This window comes from Corvus hawaiiensis, chromosome 10 (genome assembly GCF_020740725.1).
Source record: "Corvus hawaiiensis isolate bCorHaw1 chromosome 10, bCorHaw1.pri.cur, whole genome shotgun sequence".
Taxonomy (NCBI): Eukaryota; Metazoa; Chordata; class Aves; order Passeriformes; family Corvidae; genus Corvus; species Corvus hawaiiensis.
The window spans coordinates 7,273,922-7,295,856 of record NC_063222.1 but is presented as its reverse complement, the minus strand read 5'-3'; positions in this window follow the sequence as shown (position 1 = coordinate 7,295,856).

Here is a 21,935-nt window from a genome sequence, read left to right as displayed (position 1 = left end):
AGATTCAAGGTGGTTCTTGCTGAAGTCCTGCACAGCCCCCAGGACCATGTGCTGGAGGAGTAAAATCCTCAGAGCTCGCCTTGGAGTCCAGCAAGCAACACCAGGGTTTGGTTCAGTGGAACCAGTGCTGCTGTCTCCCTGGCAGATCTGGAGATCTTCAAGCTACATGAAATTCTTTCACCACAAGGTAATGCATGTCCTTTTCTGACTTTGAAATGTGCTTTTATGTAACCTTTTTTTTTATTGTGTACTGGATGTGTTTTATCCTCCTACTTTTCAGCTTCCTTTTTTTTTCATTTGTAGTAGTCTGAAATGAAATTAAAAATAAAATAGCAGTATTCAACCAGCAGATGGTCAGTGGGCCACCAGTACCAATTGCTTTTTTTAACAGCCCTTGTTCAAGTAACGAGTGGCCCAGTTACTCTGGTCATAGGTCCAGAGGCTCAGCAGTTGGCTCGAGTGGATTAGAGACAGCACATTGAGCCAATCCTTAAAAAATCCGTTGCTTTATTGCCTGCTTCGTATGGATTATAAAATGAAATAAGGCAAAACTGATCTTATGCTGATGGTTAAGTTCTGCCACTGAGCTCTAAAGAGAAGGTTGATAGATCAGCTTTTGAAGATGCTGTGTGAGTAACCTGGAAGTGCAGGCATGGTCTGGCAGAGGGAGGTTCTATATTCTTGACTTTGTATTGATTTTGATTGCCAGTGCAGGTACTATTTAAGCAAGAAACTATTCCTCTAGGGCCCTCAACTTAATACAGTTATTGTAGCCTCCTTATCCTGTTAAAATGAAGAGAATCAGATTGCTCTGGGTTGAACAGCTGCTTGAAGTCAATCTCTGTGGCCACCGTTAAGGAAAACAATGTTAGTGAAGGGAAGCAGAAGGCAGCATATCAAAATGATATCCTCAAAGCATTTTCTGCAGATGTCTTGAGAGTTCATGGGCTATTATGAAGCATAGAAGACATCTGGTCACATTTTTATAATCTCATCAGTATATATAGAAAAGTCTTCTCCTGTTTACCTTGTCAAGAGCCGTGAAAGGCTTATATATTTTTTTATATGCTTATTTATCTTATTGCTATGGGAACATACTGATTCTTAACTATCCAAATCAGCTTAATGTGTCATTAAGTCACCAAGTTCTTTCACTGTAACATCTGACTCTCTCCTGCTTATTTATAGCTCTTCATTGAATCACTTGGTGAAGCAGGAGGCTTGGGGATATTTTTATACTGTGTTATGGGGTGTGTTGTCTTTCATCTGCAAGTGCTGTGAAATCACTCTTTCCTGCTCAAGAGTACTATTGTACTTTTGTTCAGTGTTAATGACACTGCACTGTGGTTTGTGGGAACACTTTACTTCTCCCCTGGAAGGAGAATACTGAATTGACTGGTTCTGCAGGCAGCACTGCTGCTTCCAAAATCCAGGCACGATGAATTGTTTCTAGTGCCTTGCTCCCACAGGTTAACATGGGCTGTCCAGCCAGGTTTACTGGGTGCTGTGGAATTCCAATTAGACCAAAAACATATTGCAAGCCTAATTTTGATGAACCAACATGGCAGGCTTTGTTTACTGTGATTTGTCATCTTGACCTAGTTTGATGTGGACATTTCTTTCCTAAGAATTAATTAAAGCATAAAAATAGAAAAATATTTCAGTCAAGTCAATATGGCTTTGTTTTGCCTGGAGGATGGCATATTGTACGCTGTTGCGACTATATTTCTAAAACCAAGACTTTTTGTTTGAATTGCCAGCATACTGGACAATTTATTTCATTTACATGACCACATAAGCTGTGCTGCTACCCCTGAGGAGTGTTTTTGCTGTCTGCCTCTCATTACCTGTTTAGACAGGTCTGTATGAAATGTCTTCGTTTATCTGCATAACTAGTCAAGTCTGGTTTTTTCTTCAGTCTTCCCTTCCACTTCCAGACCAACCCCAGACCTGTATGTGATGTCCCATCTCTGTTCTCTTCCGTCTCTGCCAGGGATACAAGCAGTTCCTTTGGAGACTGTCTTTGGAGAATGACATGGTGTTGCATGTCAGTGCTCACTAACACTATTTGCTGTAGTGTGAGGGGGTTTGTCTGAGCAAGGGCCAATTTTCTGCTACCTAAAGTCTGCATAAAGAAAAGCAGTTACTTTATAGCTGTACCATTAGATTAAAGTCTCAGACCTGCCTCATGCTATTCCAATTGTTGGGTCATACCCACAAAATAAAATAAGCTATGTCCTTTACAAAGCAAAGTTGCTCTGCCTTCTCACCCTGAATTCCAAAGAGACAGGATATCTTCTAATGTGTTGTATTCTTCCTAAAGGAACAGAGGAATTGGATCCATTCGTGCTGGAGGTCGCTCCTTTGGCGGTAACATACAATGCCTCCTTCACAAACACTGGTAATGGAGCCTAAGTGGTAATGCACTGGTTCCAGGGCTGGCCTGAGACGCTTCCAGGTGGTTTGTCACATTTTCCCTGGAGAGAGCAAGCTGTGCTCAAGTACTTGGTGCAGCAGGAGCTGCCAGGAAGCTGCCACAGTTCAGTGAAAAGCATCAGCTGATGATTGCCCCATAAAGGCATGCAACTGGATGCAGCATCCAGGATCTGCTAGATCCTTCCAGATGTGTCTCTGCCTTGTGTCTCCCTTCAGCAGGAGATCAGGCAGTTGCAGCCTTCCTGGCCTAGGACTCTGCACCACTTCCCTTGGCAACAGCCTGGAGTGGATACTAGATGATGGTGGCTACTTGCCTAAGGGTCTTGGAGAACAGGCTTCTTCTGCAAGAGATAGGTGGGAGTGGCTTCTTTGCTTGGGGTGTGAGGATAGACACTAATTGGAGTTGAAGGGTTGCTTGCAGAAGGAGGAGTGTTTGGCTGCAGCTCGTGAGAAAAGTGTGAGAAACCACTGAGGTGAATTGAGACACTGGAGGGAGAAAAGAAATCAAGCTTAAAGAACGTTCACCCCTGTTGTTGTACTGCGGTTTAGTCTCACAAGAGCTTACAGTTTAGTTATAAGCAGTTCAGCATCTTGAAAATTCAAATATGTGGATCTGACCTTTCAGCCTTAATACACCTGCTGTGCCTGGAGTATTGCAAGAATAATTGTTGTTCAGCCTGGAGAAAATGAGGCTTAGTGGGACCTTACTGCTCTCTACAACTACCTGAAAAGAGGTTGTAGCAAGGTGGGGATTGGTCTCTTCTAAAAAACAGAACAAGAAGAAATGGCCTCAGGTAGCTCCAAGGGAGATTTAGATTAGATACTGGGAAAAAATTTCTTCACTGAGAGGGTGTTCAGGCATTGGAACAGGTTGCCAGGGCAGTGGTGGAGTCACCATCTCTGGAGGGATTTAAAGGACACGTAGCTGTGGTACTTGGGGACACAATTTAGTGGTGGGCTTGGCAGTGCTGGATTAATGGTCAGGCTTGATGATCTTAGACGGTTTTTTCCAACCACAGTGATTATATGATTCTGTGAAAATCCAAAGTCAAACTGAGTTTAGAGCATATTTCTTGCCATCCTCTCACACAAAGACTAAGCTAAAGCAGCCAAATGACGCAGCTTTTTGCTCATAGTGAGCAAGGCATCTAGTGTTTTAATGAGAGCTGTGCTACTCCAGAAATGTCTCGTCTCCTCCCCAGTGCATTGGCTCTATTGCCAGCCCTGCAGCACAGACACATCATTGAAATGGTGTTGGAGATGAGGCCAGAGTCGGTGGTGTGTTCTGAGAAAGGGAAGTTCCCAACCATCCAGTGGTAATTGGCTCATGCTGTCCACAGTGAGAAGAATGCTTTGCTCCCTTTCTCCACAGGTGATGGCGGCACCATCTGTGAAGTATTTTGTTACTAAATGAAAAATAATGACCTGTTTTGTCACAGTGGGATTTTATTTTTTTTTCTGCTTGTCTCTGTGTATGCCTGTATGTCCATTGCAAAGGGACAGTGCCCTGTGGGGATCAGTGGCTGTTCCTGGAAGGAGGGCCACTCGGGCCAGCTGAAGCAGAGCTGTTGATATTAGGTGTGTGCTGTGTGTATGTTTCATCTCCAGGGTTTTCATGTCAGTACTTGAAAACTGTGTTTTGCTGGAGGGATGCCATCTGCAACTCCCAAAAGAGCAGCTAATGAATGTGCCAGTTCCTTCCTGAAGTGGTGCAGGAGAGCCTGTCCCACCTGGGTAAACAGGGGCTGTGCTCCCACCAAGCACAGGCCCCTGCTGGCATGCAGCTCTGACTGTGGAAAGCGCTTGGACAGTGAAGGGACCTGGCACGGGTGACTTTTGGGGAACGTGTTGGTTTCCAGGTTTTAGGTGCCTTATTTTTCCAAGGCTAACATGCCCTCACAACTCACACAAGTTACATATTTGTCAGTGTGAGAAGGCAATAAATTTCTCCTTCTAACTTACCTGTAGCAAGAATAGTAAAGCTTTGACATGAGGTGTGAAATCATAGTGGAGTGCTTTTATTGATGCTCACCCTAGAGCTAAATTACATTTTTCCAGGACTTCAAATGGAGCAATTTTAATCTTGTTCTGATTTGATAGTGCAGTCTGTTTTCAGTTCCTTGAAATGGGTTTTTCCAGCCGTGTTCTTTGTTTTTCCAACACTGCTCTCTGCTTAGCCAACAATTGAACTTAGCACTAGTAGGGAGCTTGTCTTGAAAAAGCAGAAGAGAGCAGGAAATCCAGTCATTCACTGAAAAGAGCAACTCTCTCATGTTTTAAGAAATCAGATAATTGTATCCTTGCAAGGGGTGACCTACAGGTGAATTTGCTTAGTTCAGGTTCCTTGTGGGCAAGGAACCACAGGGGAGAGCTCCATTATAAGCAGAGGATATTTACTCAAGAACTACTTAAATACCTTTAAGAACATACTATTTTTCTATTAAAAGATTCAAGCTTTTCTTAAAAACAAAGGGAAAAATCCAAGTAGCCTTTAAATGCCAGCTTTTTTGTTGCTATGGTTGCTAAAGCAGTCTTTGTGTGGTTCCCCCCAATAAATCATATACTTTTTTTTTTTTTTTTTTTTCCAGAAAAGCCTTGAAAAAATAGTTCAACATTACCCTGTTATGTCAGCATGGTCAGTATTTTTTTTTTTTTAATGCTAGTATGTTCTCAGGGTTACCTCTTGTGTCAACCCCATTAAAAAAAAAATCTGTTGCAGAAATGCCCATTCTCTCATATTCTGTGTTCCAAAGTCAGCTGTCCATCCTGGCCCACGCTCGCTGAGGGATGGGAAGGTGCTGGATACTCTTGATTCCTTAATGGAGTGCTTCCCATGGAGTCCTGGTTAATTTCCTGCACAGCACAAGTGTGAGAGTTTCCCATCTCACTTCTGTCTCAAAAGTTTCACAGACGTCAGGCTGAGAATAGAGCTGTGCTTTGTTGTTCCTGTGCTGTTCAGTCATCCAATGTGTTTTTCTGGTTGAAGTGTTTTTAAGAGCCATTGAGGGATTCTGTGGCCATGTTATGTAAAAGAGCTTTAAAGAGCAATCTGTTTCTCTCACTTGAACTTCCCCCAACCCACACACACAGGTGCTGCTTTTGTGGCCGTAGTGATTCTCCCTTCAGAAAGGGGGATACAGAAGTTAAAACACAGGCAAAACTCTTTAAAGCTGTTTGGGAGAGTTCTTCACCTCTATCAATCCCCTCTTCTCATTATCCCATGGATGTTCCTTTTGTTCCTCCTGCTTAGAGCAGAGCTGCTACAGTGTTTTGGGGGGACAAGGTGAGAGGTGGAGTTTCTAGGCACTGAGTGCTAGAGGCAGGTGCTGGCCTGGTGGTGGTGCCCTTAGCAGGAGTGTGTGTATTGGCTCTGTGCCCTGGCCCTGTTTTTCCTGTGCTTGGTGTGTTATGAGTGGTGCACCTGCAGTTTCAGTAGGACCAGTGGTGGTCTCTTTCCAGCCCTATGTGTTGTGCAGAGTTGCCATATACTTTGAAGAAGGTGCTGTCTTCCCGCATGAAATTCCCCAGGTGAGCCACTGAAATGCAGGTAAGAGGGATGCACCATCAGGTTGGAGTGGTCCTGCATTGCACTGGATGTTTAAACACAAAGATGGCATAATTCAGTGGCCACAACTGGGGAACTGTGCTGATTTGTGTGTGTGTGTGTGTGTAGGAAGAATGGGATGACATATCTAAGTCATCACTCCCAGGAAAATGTGGCTACAGGATGACTTTTAATTTCTTTGGAAATGTAGGCAGGGAGGCAGCATATGTGAAAGTTACTTTCCCCACCCCTTCCCCCCCCCTCTTACTTCTGGCACACAAACAGGGAAAGTCAGTTTAAGAATGCCTGGGTGCTTGTAATTCCTCCTATCTGATTTGACTGCTTCTTTACTGCTGGTGAGGAAACACTTTCCTTTGCTGCTCTATAAAATACCATCTAATGCATATATTTAAAGCAGTGACTAGGTGTTCTCTGCAGTCTCTCATTTGATGTGCCCTGTCAGTTTACTGGTCTTCCTTTCTGTGTCTGGTGTAGCCCAACGCTAACTGCCTGGTTCATGGGCAGTTCAAGTAGTAAAGTTTGGTAAAATCCTTATTTTGTCTATTTTGTTTGCTTCTGTGTCTAGCTTCTGCCAAATGACTTTGGGCCCAACCCCAGAACAAGGAGGACTTTTAATATGAATATAAAATTTGCAAACTCAAAGTTCCCATTCTGGAGGTAACCAAAGGGGATTGCTTGTATCCTAACGGAGAGTGAACATCTGTTTTCCTGCTGCCTTGCTGGTGCTGGGAGACTCAAGGACTCACAGTTGAAGTGCGGGTGCTGTGTGGGGGCTGTTGAGATGTTTGGGACATTCAGTCCACCAGAGAAGAGCAGTGAGGTGCTTTGACCAGAGAGCTGAAGAATATGATCTGTTCTGTGAGATCCATTCTGGGTCTGGAGTGGGATGCTGCTGAGTGAGGGAAGCTGTGCCTGTGTCAGGTACTGTCAGGTAGGACATTAAAGACCAGAGGTACATTTGTAAGACTGATCTGCTCCCCAAGGGTCCAGTTGAGCAGGGAGGGACGTCCATGGCAAAAAGCATAATTCTGATTCTTTGGTGAGAGCTACAGATACTGTACCTGCTGCTGGTCACTTCACTTTAATCCATTGCCACTATCTCCTCTGCTCAAATGCTGGCAAACTCCACCATACCGCTAACCTGTGGCAATTGCTGTTTCATGGCCTTTTCTTTAGTGGTTATAATTGCTAGTTCCATCCTACATTTTTAGAAATCATTTTAGTGTAACTAAGGCAGTGATTCCACCTCCTAAAGATGACAAAGGGTTGTCCTAGCCATTGTTAGGTTTAAAGACACTGCTGCTAAATGACAAGCTGTGATTCTGTGAGGAGATTGCACCTTCCTAGGGTGCAGTGATGTATAAAACTGGAAGAGAGCAAAGTTCATAATCACTTTAGTAATTCTGTTAGTGAACTTCTGTCTGCAAAGGTGTCTTGTGCTGTTATTGTTAGGTCATTAACCTTACCAGTACTTCTTGGTATGCAGTCTGCCTGAGCAAAATATGTCAGAGCATCTCTAAACTCAGCAGAACTCCACAACCTGCTGACATTTAGTGAGGAGACATCGTATTTTGAAGAGCAGGTAGAAAGTGTGTAAAAGTGATTGTGGATTCAGGAGTACTGAGTCTCTTGTGGTGAGCATAATCCTTTTAATACTCACTCTACTGCAGCCCTGAGATTCATTCATTTAATCTGAAACATCTTGAGGGAAATGAATGCAGGCAAGTTCAGATCAATTATCACACCAAAAAAAAAGAAGAAAAAGCTTGCACTTCTCTGGGCAATCTGTGTGCGCTGTAATGTCAAGCTGTGCATGAGACTGTTGCCACAAAGGAAGGTAGTATGCTCTAATTAGCAGTCACAAAAATGAAATATCAAGGTGTTATTTTGGTGACTAAGAGCCAGACATGTACAGATTGTGGTACAGGAATGTTATGTAGATATGCCACACTCTGAGGTGCTTTTTCCCAGGAGGATATTACGTGCTATTAGACACTCAGCACATGCGTTTGTACTTCTTTTTTTGTAAGGTTCATATAAATTAAGCTTGAAATGGCTTTAAATGCAGTGCTATTTCTGTAGGTGTATATCACAAGTACAGTTGGATGGGAACTTTCCAAGAATGGGGGGGTTTTTCCCTGCTAGAAGAGAGAGTCTGCTGGAAAATGTCACTTATGTCAAAACTAAAATGTTTGAGGAAACCTGGCTGTTTGACAACCTATTGCTGACACATTTGTGAGTTTTTAATAGAGAGCTGTGTGGTTTCTTGTTGCCTTGTTGATGCTGGGGAGCTGAGGGACTCAGTTCAAGTGCAGACTCCATGTGTGGTCTGAGAGCTTTGGGATCTCCTGGCTTCCTGGGTTTGCAGATATGGGGTCTAGAAAGGAGGAGCTTTGGGCCCCCTGGCTTCAGTGTGAGGTGGCTTACTGGAATCTCCTTGGCAGAGACCCTCAAAGGCGTATTCTGTGTAGGATCCCACTGATGACTTCAAGGACTCGTGAAGTGCCTCAGAGTAAGAAAGCAGGCAGAAAATCCTCCAGAGCTGGGAGCAATCAACTGTTCTGTTTCCTTTTAGGGGAGGGGGGACGGGGGGGGACCAAACCAAACTGGTTTTTCTTCTCTACTTTTCTTTTTTTCTTCCACAGTGTCCTTAAATCTGGATTTTTCTAAATTTCTTCTTGTTCTAATTCAGAACAAAGTTCTCACAAAATACCAGAATTTCCCATAGGAAAGAAATCCTGAGCTTTTTCAGTCTGTATACAGTGTCTTTGGATTTGGTCCCTGTGGGAATGGTGCTTGCAAAGAAGATAAGGCTTCAGCAGGCCACTAACTGGGTCTTTCCTTTTTAAGAACCATTTCTGGACCCACTGTTGAGATAAATTGAAAACATTGGTGTTCCTGCTTTTGCTTAATTCCCTCACAGCACTCTGAAGCCGTCATTAGAACTGCATCCTGTTACCCCTTCATATGTACTTTGTGGTGCACATTAGCCTCATTTGACTTCATTATTCCATCATAGGAATGTCTCATATTTTACTTGATTTTTTTTTTTTTAATTAAACTATTTCTAGAATTAGAGTTCATACAGAAAAAATTAAAACACAGAACACACAATAAATCCTTTCATTGCATTAGACCCTGTCTGATTTCTCATTGCCTGTCAGGTCTAGTACTTAATGATTTTAGATGTTGTTGTGGGCTGAGCTGACAGCAAACCCCTAGCTAAAGCTATTGCCTATAAGGCACAGGGTAGTATTTCTTCTATGATGAAACTGAGCAGTTGTTGCTTCTGTCTCTGCCGTGTATTTGCTCTGTTTTGCCTGGTCTGCATGCATCTGGAGTGTGTTATTCACGCTGGATTCTCACAATATTCTTATCGCAGGAATGGCTGCTAAACAGAGCTGGCATTTGGGAAGGAGGAGCAAAGAGGAAACTGCCCAGTCCACTTTATTGCTTATTGCCTCACTAAATTTTAAAATTTGAAAATAAAACTGATTTTGCAACATTTAATTATCGAGGTCAACAATATCAGTTTTCCAAACTACATATAGTTTATGCAATGGAATATGAGGTGTCTGAAATAACCCATGAGTACAATTAATCCCCTTTGATGTCTTATCTGATAAATAGTTTCAAGGGCAACTAATCCATGTAATCCAGAGGAAAGGCAGGACCACAGAACCAAAATTCATTCATTGAACATTCATTTAGCCTCTAGCTGAAGTTCATAGTGCTGAAAAATTAGGCCCTCCTCATGTAAAGGTTTTTTGAATTGAAGACTGTGGAAGCATCTTTCTGATTTAGGCTTCTGCAAAAATGAATGAAATTGTTCAGCCAAACCCTTGTTTAGGGACCGCAGCAAAACACGGGTCTGCACGGGGCAACATTAGTGTTGCATCTCATCAGCAGTGCTGGCTATCGCTGAGAGTTTCTCTCTGGTGGACAAATGCTTGACATGAGCAAGAAGAAAAAACTCCCTTGATTCCTGTTGGACACAGTAAACAGCATAACTAGGAATAGGTTTGGTCGGTTTGATCTGTTACCTGAGGCAGGAGGAGAAGGCACTGAGGAATGTCAGCTTTCAGATCAGCTGGGGCCACCTCGCACATCAGAGCCAGTGAACACTTTTGTCGACCTTCTGAGAGGTTTGGAGCTGACACACGTGTGAAAACCAGTGTAGGATCCATGCTCAGCAAAGGAGAAAACACTGAAATAGATGTCAATAAGCTCCACTAACAGCTTTAAAGCATCAGTGTCAGATGTACTCAGCTGAGTGTAACAGGCTTCAAAATACGAACCCCCTGGAAGGCAGGTAGTAAGCACAGTTCATTGCTGACAGGCTTGCAAAATCCTTCTGCCCTGGAAAAAAATGAGAAGGCTGCCAGCACATTAGTTTCCTGGGAGACTTCTGTTGCTGGCATTCACTTCTCCAGAGGCTAAACTTTATGTAAATGGAAGAACTAACTTTTCAGCCCATGCTAAGAAACTCTTTTGAGCATGAATGTTGGCAACTGCTTGACAGCGTACAAATGGTTTCTAAATCTGTCTCAGTTCAGCAGTGAAATAAGTAGTGATATTTCAGTAGCCACTTCTGCAGGTTTTTATTTTGAAGGACTCTACAGAGGGAACCATAGCATGGGCTATTCCAGTTCCCTTTTCTCCTTGGAAACACTCATGGGGTTTGTTCTGCACTTTAGCAGCAGCAGAACTTCAAAGGTTTGGTGTTTCCAGCCCAGGATGTTTCCAGGCTTTTCCAAAGGACTTGAGAGGGAAGTATCTCTCCAGGAACAGACAAAATGACCCTGTGGCTTTGCTGTGGTAAGTAAGCAGACTTAAGCATGTGGAGTATCTGCTTATTGAGTGCAGGCTCCAGAAGGGATTTAAGAAAAAAAAAAGTTTGGGAGCACCTTGCTCTTCAGATGAAGAATGGTTGGAGGCTGTGCAAGGGTGATTGCATGCCCCCTGCTTCTCCCAGAGAAAACTGGGGAATCATTTCTAGTTCCTGCAAATAAATCTTCACTTCAGATTTTATAATGGTTCATTGAGCACATGGAGCTGAGAGAATGCTCTGGCATTAGTGAAATGTCATATGTAGGTGACACATGTCTATGGTGTGTCAGGAGCAGAAAAAGGTAAAAAACCAAAAATACTGTAATTGTTATAAATAAATTGTTGTTCACATGGTGTAATGCCTGTTGGAACTGTAATGTAGTGGCTGTTTTTCTCCCTTTATACTTTCCTCCTATTGCTTTGCAAATTTTGCTGATAAGGGGAACCATGTGTCGCTTTCTCTAAGTCCTTCAAAACAAAGCCATTTCTTCCATGTGGCTTTTTACTTCTTTCTTCACAACATGATTATCAATCATGGCACATTTTCCTCCATACCTGTGTGTCCACAACTCTCCATCCCTTTTCTGTTCACAGTTGCTTGTTGGGCTAAAGTACTGGCCTTTCATTTCTACTCTTGCTAACCATTCTGCCCAGCAGTAGCAGGATTATAATAATTTATAATTTCTAATCCCAGTAGGAGTGTGTTTGACTTTTAGTCATTCACAACGTGCATCGGAGCAGGGTGAAATGAAACATTAGCAGTGTGGTTTTTCTCTACTCTGTGAACCCTCTGAAGCATTGGGAACATGAGCATTGAGCCCTTGCCCGGTGTGGATTGGTTAACTAGAACAAAAGAATTATTTCATGAAACAAAAGATCTTAATATACAAAGTACTTAATTTCTTCCAACTCAAAAGCAGCAGGTGCGTGTTTGCCCTGTGGTTATTTCCTTTTGTCTTTTCTGTTTGCTGTGGGAGTTTAACAAATAATTCAGCCCTGCATGTGAAAATGAGGGGTTTTAACACTTCCTAAGGCCTTGTCCTTTGTTGGCATCTCAGGACTCAGCCTGATGGAGGGCTGTAAGCCCTCGGTGCTGTCTGTGTGGCTGCTACCCCTCCTGTAACCTGTGCTGTAAAACCTGATAGAGGAGCACAATATAGTGGAACAATGGTTCTTAGCAGATTGATTCATGCTTTTTGAAAGGTTTGGTAGAGTGATGGTAAAAAACAAGTGGTAATTTACAAAAACCTGAAAAATATTTTTCTGGGTTCAGGTGTTCAGCGCTCTGTTCTGAATTTTGCCTGAGTAGCACAGGTTGTCCGTCTGCCGCTGCTGGGAAGCGTGCAGAGTCATGATTTCCTGTTACTGCTGACGTAATGGAGCCTGGAACTGGTGTTTACAAGCAAGTGTGAGGAACTTACTTGCAAGGATAGGCTTTCTTTCCTCCCTGCCTTGCCAGCAGGTTGCTCAGATGTGCTCTGTAGGGGAAGTGGACAGCTCTGGCAGCACCAACATAGCACTTCATTTTCTTCCTGTTTAGCCTCTAGTACCAATCTCTGGCCATTCTAGAGACAGAACTGGCACACAACGTTTCTTACACAGAGCAGGGAAAACAGCGCAGCATTGAAAGGAAGACACAAGGAATCTTCCTTTCAATAAATCCTCTGCTGTTATGATCATTGATACGCTATATTTCATTCATAGCAAGCTTACTGCATGTTGTACCCCACGCTGTCTGATGGGGTGAGAAAACAGGCACAAGCCCCTTCGCTTCATGTGGTATTAGTCATTGCATTTGGTACTCAGAGACAGGTATGGCTAATGGGCCCTAAAGGTGTGTGTCTTTTTAACTCTGGAAGTACGTGCAATTTAGCTTAGCTTTCCTTCTTGCTGTGTGTTTGCTGCCTTGAATGCTTTTTGTTGCCTTCCAGGTTGTGGTAGTAACACTGCAGTCATATATGAGCAGTGCTTGTAGCTGAAGCAAGGTCTGTATGGAGAGGAAATGAAATCCATAGCTCTGAACATTAAACAAAGATGCTAACGGGCACTAATGCCCTTTTACAGGGCTGGACAGAGATGGAAAGGAAGTCAAATTGGCACTGGAAGCCATGTCTCCCAATCCCCATTCGTGTGCTTGGTGATTTCTCTTCAGTCTTCATCTCTGGATAAGTGAGCAGGAGGTACTGACATAAATTCAATAAAAGCTGGATACAAAGTGAATGTCATCCTATAGTTAATTTCTAAAAACTAATGGTCTGGTATTCGCATCTTCAAATATTAATCCTCAAAGCACACATTAGTAATAATGACTGATTAGAATCCTAAAAGGATCCTTTCCTTAATTCTGTTGTCTTTGACTGTCATTTTTCATTCCTTGGATGCACACATGTATTTTGTGCCTCAGCAAGTGTACAACCCACGTTGCCTTGCCAGATGGTAACTTCATAGTCGAGATGATGAAGATATGGACAAGGCAAGAATTAAGTGGGCTGAATGTGAGACAACAGTAGGTTGTGCTGAAGGGGGGAGTAAAGGTCAGAGGAGATTCATGGATGGATTGATCTTGGTTAATATGTTTGTTAATGGCATGGTTAGGTGAGAGTACACATATAAAACTGATCAAAAATTTAGCAGATCAAAGCATACAGGAAAAGCAGGAGAACTCTAATAACTGAACTTTAAAAAGTGAGCAGTAATTCCACAGTGCCCAGGGCAAGTCTGTGCTGCTAGGGACCAGTAATAAGTTTATTATATGCTGTTGGAGCTCTACATTTGAAAAGGAAGAAAAAGGAGAAGCAAGGCATAAATATATTCATTGGCCAGAAGATGCCTATCACTGTAAGCAAGATGAGTGTGAACCTAAAATATCAGGCCATATTATTCCACAGGAGATAGTACAGAGCCATAGGTTCTCTGTTAACTGCATCTTCAACAGTGTGAATGATTTCAGGTATTTGTGTTAGAAGGGATTCATTCACAGGTACAGGAAAAAGCTACAGTGACACTAGGGGGTGGAAAGCCTATCCCTTAAGTGGAGACTAAGCATACTTAGCTGACTTACTTTGGCAAAATAACTGTTCTCCAGGTATATGCTGTGGGGTGATATCAGAGGCAGGGTGTAGAACCAGTTCTATAAAGCAAAAAACCAGGATTTGATGGCTGATGTCTAGAACTTAGAGGAAAAACCTGAATGTAGTAGTAGTGTAGGCATAGTAATAGTAAAAACTGTAAAAGAAAGGAAGCCTGATCAGTTTGTGGAAAGATTTGGTGATGGGGTCAGATGCTGTAGCCTGTAATTCCAATCTTGATATTATTTAAGGCCAAGGGAGACTCACAGGATTTATTTTTAAGTGACTTGAAACTACTGGGTTGTCAGATAGTCCTATAAACCCTAAAGTTCCTGAGAAGTCTGTGAAATAAAGTTCTGTGCTTTGGAGTAAAGTCAGAATGGCTTAATCAGATTGCTTCTGGCTGTCACCAAAGACCTGCATGCTCAGATTTAATGTGAAATTCTGTTGTACTGTGGTTAATAGTTGGATCATCTTCTAAAGTCAGTTGGTATAATTCCTCTGGTTTCAGTGGAGTTACGCTGATTTCCAACAGCCCAGTAATTTGAAGTAATGGGATTTAATGAATTTTACATTAAGTCAAAGAAAATATTATAGCTAGGGCTCCCTGTGCTATCTGGAGGATTATAGTAAAGAGCGTTTTAAAAAAAGTTCCTATCAACCTGTCATTGTAGAACTTTGTGATATATAGAGACCACTCAAAAATTTAGAAGTCTGGGATTTTAAGTTGTCTTACCAGTTCTCGGAGCTTGTTGGCAAGAATCACAGCATCACAAAATTCTAGAAAAGAAAGCAGTAAACAAGGTCAGGAAGGGACGGACTACATAGGTCACATCTAACTTCTTCCTTGCAATTATGTGTACCTTGTGTTCATGGGGGAAAAAAAACTGTTTTGGAAAAAGGTAATCTTCCGTTTGATAGTCCATAATGCAGACCTTTCAAATCTAAGGTCTTCAGACTTGAAGATCATAAGAGATTTGAAAGGAACTTTCAAATCTTCAGACAGTCTGCTAGGAAAATAAATCCAGGAGAATCTAGTCTGAACTAAAGTGTCCAGGTTAAACACAAAACCAGAATCACACAAAATCACAGAATCCTGGACTTTGGAAGCAACCTCTATAAAGTAGATTGTTCAGAACAATGTCTGTTTGGGTCTTCAGTATTTTAGAGAATGGAGACTCCATAAACAATTTGTTTCAGGGTTTGACCATCTTCATAGTAAAAGACGTGTTTGGGGTCTTTTTTCTTGTATTTAGTAGGGTTTCATCTATTCAGTTTGTGTTCATTGCTTCTTGTCCTTTCACTGGGTGCCCCTGAGAAGCATCTGGCTCATTTTCTTTATACTCTTTCACGAGGTATTTATACACACAGGTAAAGCCCCACTAAGCCTTTCCTTCTTCAGGATGAACAGTCCCAACTCTTTCAGCCTCTCTGCACCTGAGACACTTCAGTCCCTCAATCATCTTTGTGACTCTTCCCTGGATTTGCTCCTTCCCAGGGATCAACATGAGGCTGACTGGCCTGTAGATCCCTGGATCCTCTTCCTTAGAAGGAGCATAAAAGGAAGATTTGCTTTTCTAATTCTGAGAAAAATCCCCTGATCACTTTCAAAGATAATTGAGTGTGGCCTCACAGTGACATTGGCAGCTTCCTCAGTGCTTGGAGCACATTCCATCAGGCCCCACAGATTTGGATATGGCCAGATTGTTTAAATGCTTCCGAGCCAGCTTCCCCACTACAGAGCACAAATCTCCTTTTTGACAGCACCAAACTGAAGGAAAGCATCGAGAAAGCTGTTGTCCTTGCAGCCATTGACCTCACAGCAGGATTTCCCTAGAACTGTGCCAAGTGCTTGCAGGGATGTGCTGTACAGAAGTAGGTGGGAAGCCACAGTACTCTTGCACAAGGAAGTTCCCAGTACAAACCAGTGGCTTAGTGCCCATACATGGAGCAATATTGTTCCATGGGTAACTCCACAGCAAGCTGTGAGCTGTTTTTGAAAACTTACTAAAGGAACTTATCAATTGAGATGGATTTGATGAATAAGGGAAAGGAACAACATGCAAGCAAACCATTAAATGGATTATTTTCTCACTTGCATTTTTATCAATTTAAATATCTATATGTAGTCAATGTGCTGTCTGACATAATCACCAACTAAATTTTCCTTCAATCAGCCATGTGTGTTTTCCTTTCAGAAGAGTCTTCCAATGCCACTTTATATTTTCTGGTATCTTTACTTGTTTTAATCCCTGTTACATCTGGAGGTGAAATCCAGTACTCTCATAGATTTCTTGTTGTAGGTGACCCTTTTGAGTGCCAGCTGCAGACTCACAGCTCAACAGACTTTGACCTGATGTGGCTTTTTTCCCTCTGAAACTTATTTCTAAATCACATTTCAGTGAGATCTCTGCATGCCTGCTCTGTTTTTTCCATTGCTTGGTTCAGCTGATATTTTTTGGTTCAGTATTTGAAACCACCCCATCAGACTGCTGAATTACATACCTCTTAACAGCAGTGGATGATCAGCAAGAGTCTCTGAAAAGGAAAATAAATAAATTAACTTTCATAGGTTTGGAGAGTGATTCGTGGTATGACTCACACTTGTTCTAACCATGAAATCTGACTCACTGTGTAGTGTAGCAGTGAAAAGTTATGATAGAAATAGCAAAAAATCTGTAGTCAGTCATATCTAGTCAGTCTAATCCAGGCATACCTCAGGCTCTATATGGTGATTCCCGGCATCTGGAGTTCACCCATCCCACCATGAGACCAGGAGATGATTATTTTTGGAAGCTCTAGGCTCCAGTACTCAGTATCTGCTACTTGTTTTCTCCCCTGGGCTTCATGCACAGGGGTTTCAGTATGGCTGGGCTGCTCCAGGCTGTGAACCCGAGTGTGAACAAGACTTCTCTTGTGATGCCTTTTGAGTGAATGTGGGGATGCCGCTACAGCAGGTGGGGAGGTCATTTCGGGACTACTGTGTAATAACCAGGCTTTCTGGTGTGTTTCTGCTACACACCTTTGTCCTCTCAGATTCCCAGTCAGACTTTGTCTCATGGGCAAGCCAGAATAAACAGTGCAAGCCACTTCACTAATAATAATAATAAGGATAAAAGAAGGAAGAAAACACCCTACCTTCATTTTAAGTGTTAGTGCCCTTCTGTTAGGTATGAGAATGCATATGTGGTATAAATTATCTTGGAGAAAATGATATAAATTTCACTATGTCAATGTGTCTCAGCATCCTACCAAGTTAACATACAATAAATTTATTTTAGTTTGACTGTAAGGCTTCATACTTTGATGTTTTAGTCTTGTCTAGATGCTGGTTTACCATTTTCCTTCTTCAGTATCTTACGTGTACAACCTCTGTATCTACTTTAACCTTGCAGCAACCTTTCTGTATTGCCCAGTTTCAGAAGAGCTGGGCAGCCAGCACTGCCCTGATTCCTTTCAGAGGAGTGGCCACTCTGGCCCATTCCCATTGGCGCTGCTGGAGCCTTCGGCAGTGTGCCTTTGGATACTGCCCAGGCCTCTCTTGGGTCCCTTCTGTGTTTCTGTCTCTTGCTCCTGCTGGTCTGTAGCTTGCTGCTGCACCAGTATATCCACCAGGATAACTTCAGGCTTCTGTTCCTCCGGCGGAAATAAATGGGTACAAATAGATGGTCACTGACAGTTTGCCCTAGAATCTGAACTCTCTGGTTTTACTCTACGGGGTCCATCGATTACTTTGACTTCTCTTTCATGCAATATTGCACCAGGCTCCTAGTCCACATCATTCCCGAGGTAGCATAAGTGACTTGTGCTAACTAAACAATCCCAGTTTTTGAGGAGATGCTTCTAATACTTTAATAACCAGTTTGTCAGCTGTGTTCAATGTAATGTGATGCTGCAAGCAAATACTAAGCAGCTTGGTGGTTTGACCACAGCAACAATTAACTCAGGAGTGACTCCCTGCTATAGGCAGTCACTTCATTAAGTATTTATGAAACTGAAATGTTTCTGTTAATAAAACACAACTGTAGCTTCTTAGGGAAAGATTGATATAAGTGCTTTGCTTCCTATATAATTTAATGTATTCACTGACTGGTACTGTCTCTGGGACAAAGAATAAAACAAGATCAAAATGAGAAATAGAAGCAGCAGCTTTGAGCTCAGTGATACCTCTTAGGAGAAGAACAAGCAATAATTGCCACTCCATTGTTTCAGCCTCTGTCCAGTGGCATGCGATCCCATGAGCTCACAGCGCCTACTGTGTTGGCAGCCGGAGTCATACAAGCTCTGTGAACTCAGCTGCAGCCTGGGCTTGTGTTCTTGTGTGAGCAGGGCCATGCAGCAGCTGCCAGCCAGCATCCTGTCCTCATAAAACCACACATCTCACAGTACAGCTGGTCCTGGGAGCCTCGGACAGCACTTAATGGGCAAGGCGCAGGATTCCCATTAAATGCCAGATAGTTTTGTATACTGCTGACAAAGGGAAAAGAATGCATGTAACAAATCAAATCCCCTTTGGATTAATACTGAGATATTGGGGTCACTTCCTGTCTAGTTTTTAGTGTTTAACAAGTGTTCTTTCCTATGAACATAAGCAATAGAAGGGACCTAAAGACTTGGGCCATCTGCAGACTTCATGTTATGGTGGGGTGTGGCAGTCAAGGGGATGAGAGCAGCCAAGGGGCACAAGGCACGGCTCACAGCTTTAAATAGAGAGCAGCAGAGGAAGAGAAATGGAGTCATGAAGTGAGTGGTTCACTAAGACTTGGGCAATTGGGACCTACCCTAGTGGAAGAAATTCCCTGTTTCCCTGGATTAATTAAAAGCACTGCTGCCTAACCTGGAGGAAGAGAGAATGTCTTTTTCTTTCTTCAAAGGCTAAATTTCTCTCAGCCTTTGAAGAAAGTGAAGTGTCAATTTTTTTAATGTAGTCTGGCTGAGAGCCTGCCATGGGTATGGCAGTCAGTGCTCAGGCTGTCAGGAAGCAAGACTAGTTTATACAAAACCATAATTGCTTGAGCTAATTTTAAGCAAAATGAGCTCAAACAAAGCAATGGTATACTCTAACAGCTTCCACCTTCCTCCTGCTTCTGCAAAAGAAAACCAGATGAATCTGTAGCTCTGTGATCAGCAGGCATGCTGGGCCTTGATTGGGTAGGGATGTCTGAACTGATCTTTGTGCACTCAACCGGCCTTTGGACTTAAATGTGGCTACTGCACATCCATGCACTTGCCTGGTTGGGGAGCTTGGGTGACTTTAGCTTTGCTTCTGCTGTAATCTATAGGAGTGTTTGTCTTTCACCAGAATGCAGAAGGGCCTGGCATCACTTCAGTCTTCTCACCCCATGGCAGGGTAACAACACAGCAAGGGGAAAAAAAAAAAAAATTACAGTCCAACTGGTTACAGCAGTAAAACACCATGTGAGTAGGTTTATCCTTTTATGAGGTTTATAGAGTCAAATATGGACAAGCAAGATGTGCTTCACAGGGCAGAATGTCACCATTTAGTCAGGATCATTTCAGTTATCTGATGTAGTTACAAGTATTTCCTTAAGGAAAAGAGCAGTAGCCAAGGAAGAAGAAAACTAGATTCAATAGTAGTACTTTTTCTGTATTAAAAGATGATTTGATAAATATTTCCCATGTTCCTTGCAGCACCAAAGCTATAAAAAGTACTGATTGTAAAGTAGAGGTCTTAAAAGTCACTAAAAATTATTCCTTCCAAAAATAAGCAAGTAAATGAAATGAGAATTCAACCCACATTGCATTTTCTCCTTTTAGCTTTAGGTAAATACAGCCAGAAATTCAGTTCTCTATTTATTTGCAAACACTGCATAGTAAACGTAAATGTACTGCTGTTAAGAATAATAATGCAATGCTAATGATTCTGAAAAGTAAGAAGGGAATAAAAGAACCATCTGAAGGAAAGGGACCAGGTAATTAGGCAAAGCAGGGAGATGAAATGGTAGACAGGTACCTAAGAAAATTACACAGTAAAGGTGATTAAAAATAAAGGAGTATAAACTGTACGTTATATACTAGAACAGAAAATACAAAAAGTGCTGGCAAGGATGAGCTGTGAAAGGTGAATCTAAACTGCAAGGGTTAAGGATATGAAATGTAGCTGTCCCCTAGATCATCTGATCAGAGAATTCACTCTTTTCAAAATAACTGGGGTGAGACCCTGCATTACAACAGAGAACATTGGCCACAGATAGAAGCAGAGCAAGCACAAAGGTTTTTCTCCCCAGATCTGGTGCAGACCTTTGGCTGTGCTGACAGCTCCAGCTCTCACAGCTCCTCCCTCCCAACTCCCTTTTGCATTTTGGCCTAGCAGGAGCTCCACTCCTTGCTGTGTGCTGATGCTCAGCCGTGGTTTTTCACTCGTGGCCCATTTCCTGCAATGTAGTTGGCCAAGAAGATTTCCATCTCCTCTTGGATGGACTCCCAGTAAATGGAAATTTAAGGGATGCCACCTGGATCAACACATCCAGGCTAAAAATATGAGGCTTTTGCATATGCGTGAATGAGGATGGTTCTCAGGCTGACGATTGCAAGACATTAAAAATCCCAGTGGATCAGCACAAGGGAAGGAGGGATCCTAATATGTAGTGACCAGGAGAGTACAAGAATTAATCATGATTTTAAGTAAATTTTTGGTCCTGCTCCCCTCTGTACCATTTTTTTCCATTGCTTTTGGTGGAATGACCTTATTTCTGTTTCCCAGGACTATATCTGGAAGAATACAGACAACTACAGGTGTTATGGAGATGTCAAGAGAAAAAAAAAGTACAGAGCATTCAAGTCTTGAAAAGCTATTGTTAATTTTATTAGTAACCATAAAAATATTCTAAGTTTAATTTTAATGCTTCTCTTTCTTGTGGTCAACAATCAAAACTGGATTACTTCTCATTTGGGGCACTATAGTTTGTAATATTTTTTCTGCTGAGAACCAGCTCCCTTTGTAATCAGTTGCTACGGAGATGTTGCTGAGGAACAATAGTATGGCCAATGAATGTCTCTGATTGAAGGAAGCTTTAATCAGAAGTTACATCTTGAAAGAACAGTAAAATTGTAGAACTTTAGCTTTTCCCTGAAAAAAGCTCTGGCTCAGCTGCCTGGAGCAGTGATGGTAAGCTCTGACTCCTTGAGTGCATTGCTGTTGTGTGCAGTGACAATTGCCAGTTTCCTCCTGAGGAAGGAGTGTCTGTGCAAGGACAGCAGCATGCAGGTGTTATCTGATACACAGAGGTGCAGAGAGCAAATGAAATGGGAAGTGGAGCCATACAGTGGCACTGTTTCACGAGAAAAACATCACATTTTTCCTGCTGCTAATGACAGTAGTTCATCTGTTCTCAGACTTGATTCCTCTGACCATTTTTCCCTGGCTATTGGTCTGCTATACATGCCTTTCCTTTCAATTTTTTTGGCAGTAAAATGATTCTGACCAGCCACCTTTATATTTAATAATCACCTTTATGTATCCCAAGCACACCACAGAGAACAACTAAATAGCTGTAAGCACTCAAATGAAGGGTTCTCTGTGAAGTATCAGATAGAAGGTCAGAAGATTAGGCCTCATGAAAACCACTGGTTGCTTTGGAAGGTGTGTGCTGCAGGGCATTGCTTTCCCACCTGTGAAATGGTTAAAGGCATGTGATACTTATTTAGTATTTATTGAAGGCAAAGTGGTAAATATATCTAAACTACACTTTTCACAGCTGAATGAGTACTTTCCTCTACAGGAGTGCAAACTTGACTTTTGTCTAAGATTAATGCTGAAGATGTTTTGTGAGGTTTAATGTCACTTTAATTTGGCTCCACCAACCAACCGTTGTTATTAGAATTACTTTAACATTTCTAACCAGATGTCACCTGCACTCCTTTAGCACATCATGGTAATGAAAATTCAGTTGATTTAGTGATTAATTGAGTTGATTTTATTATCTTAGGTAAATAATATTAAATGCTAATGTAAGGTAACATTTCTTTTTAATCTCTTAGAACCGTATATGCTGCAATCAGATTCTTTAAATATT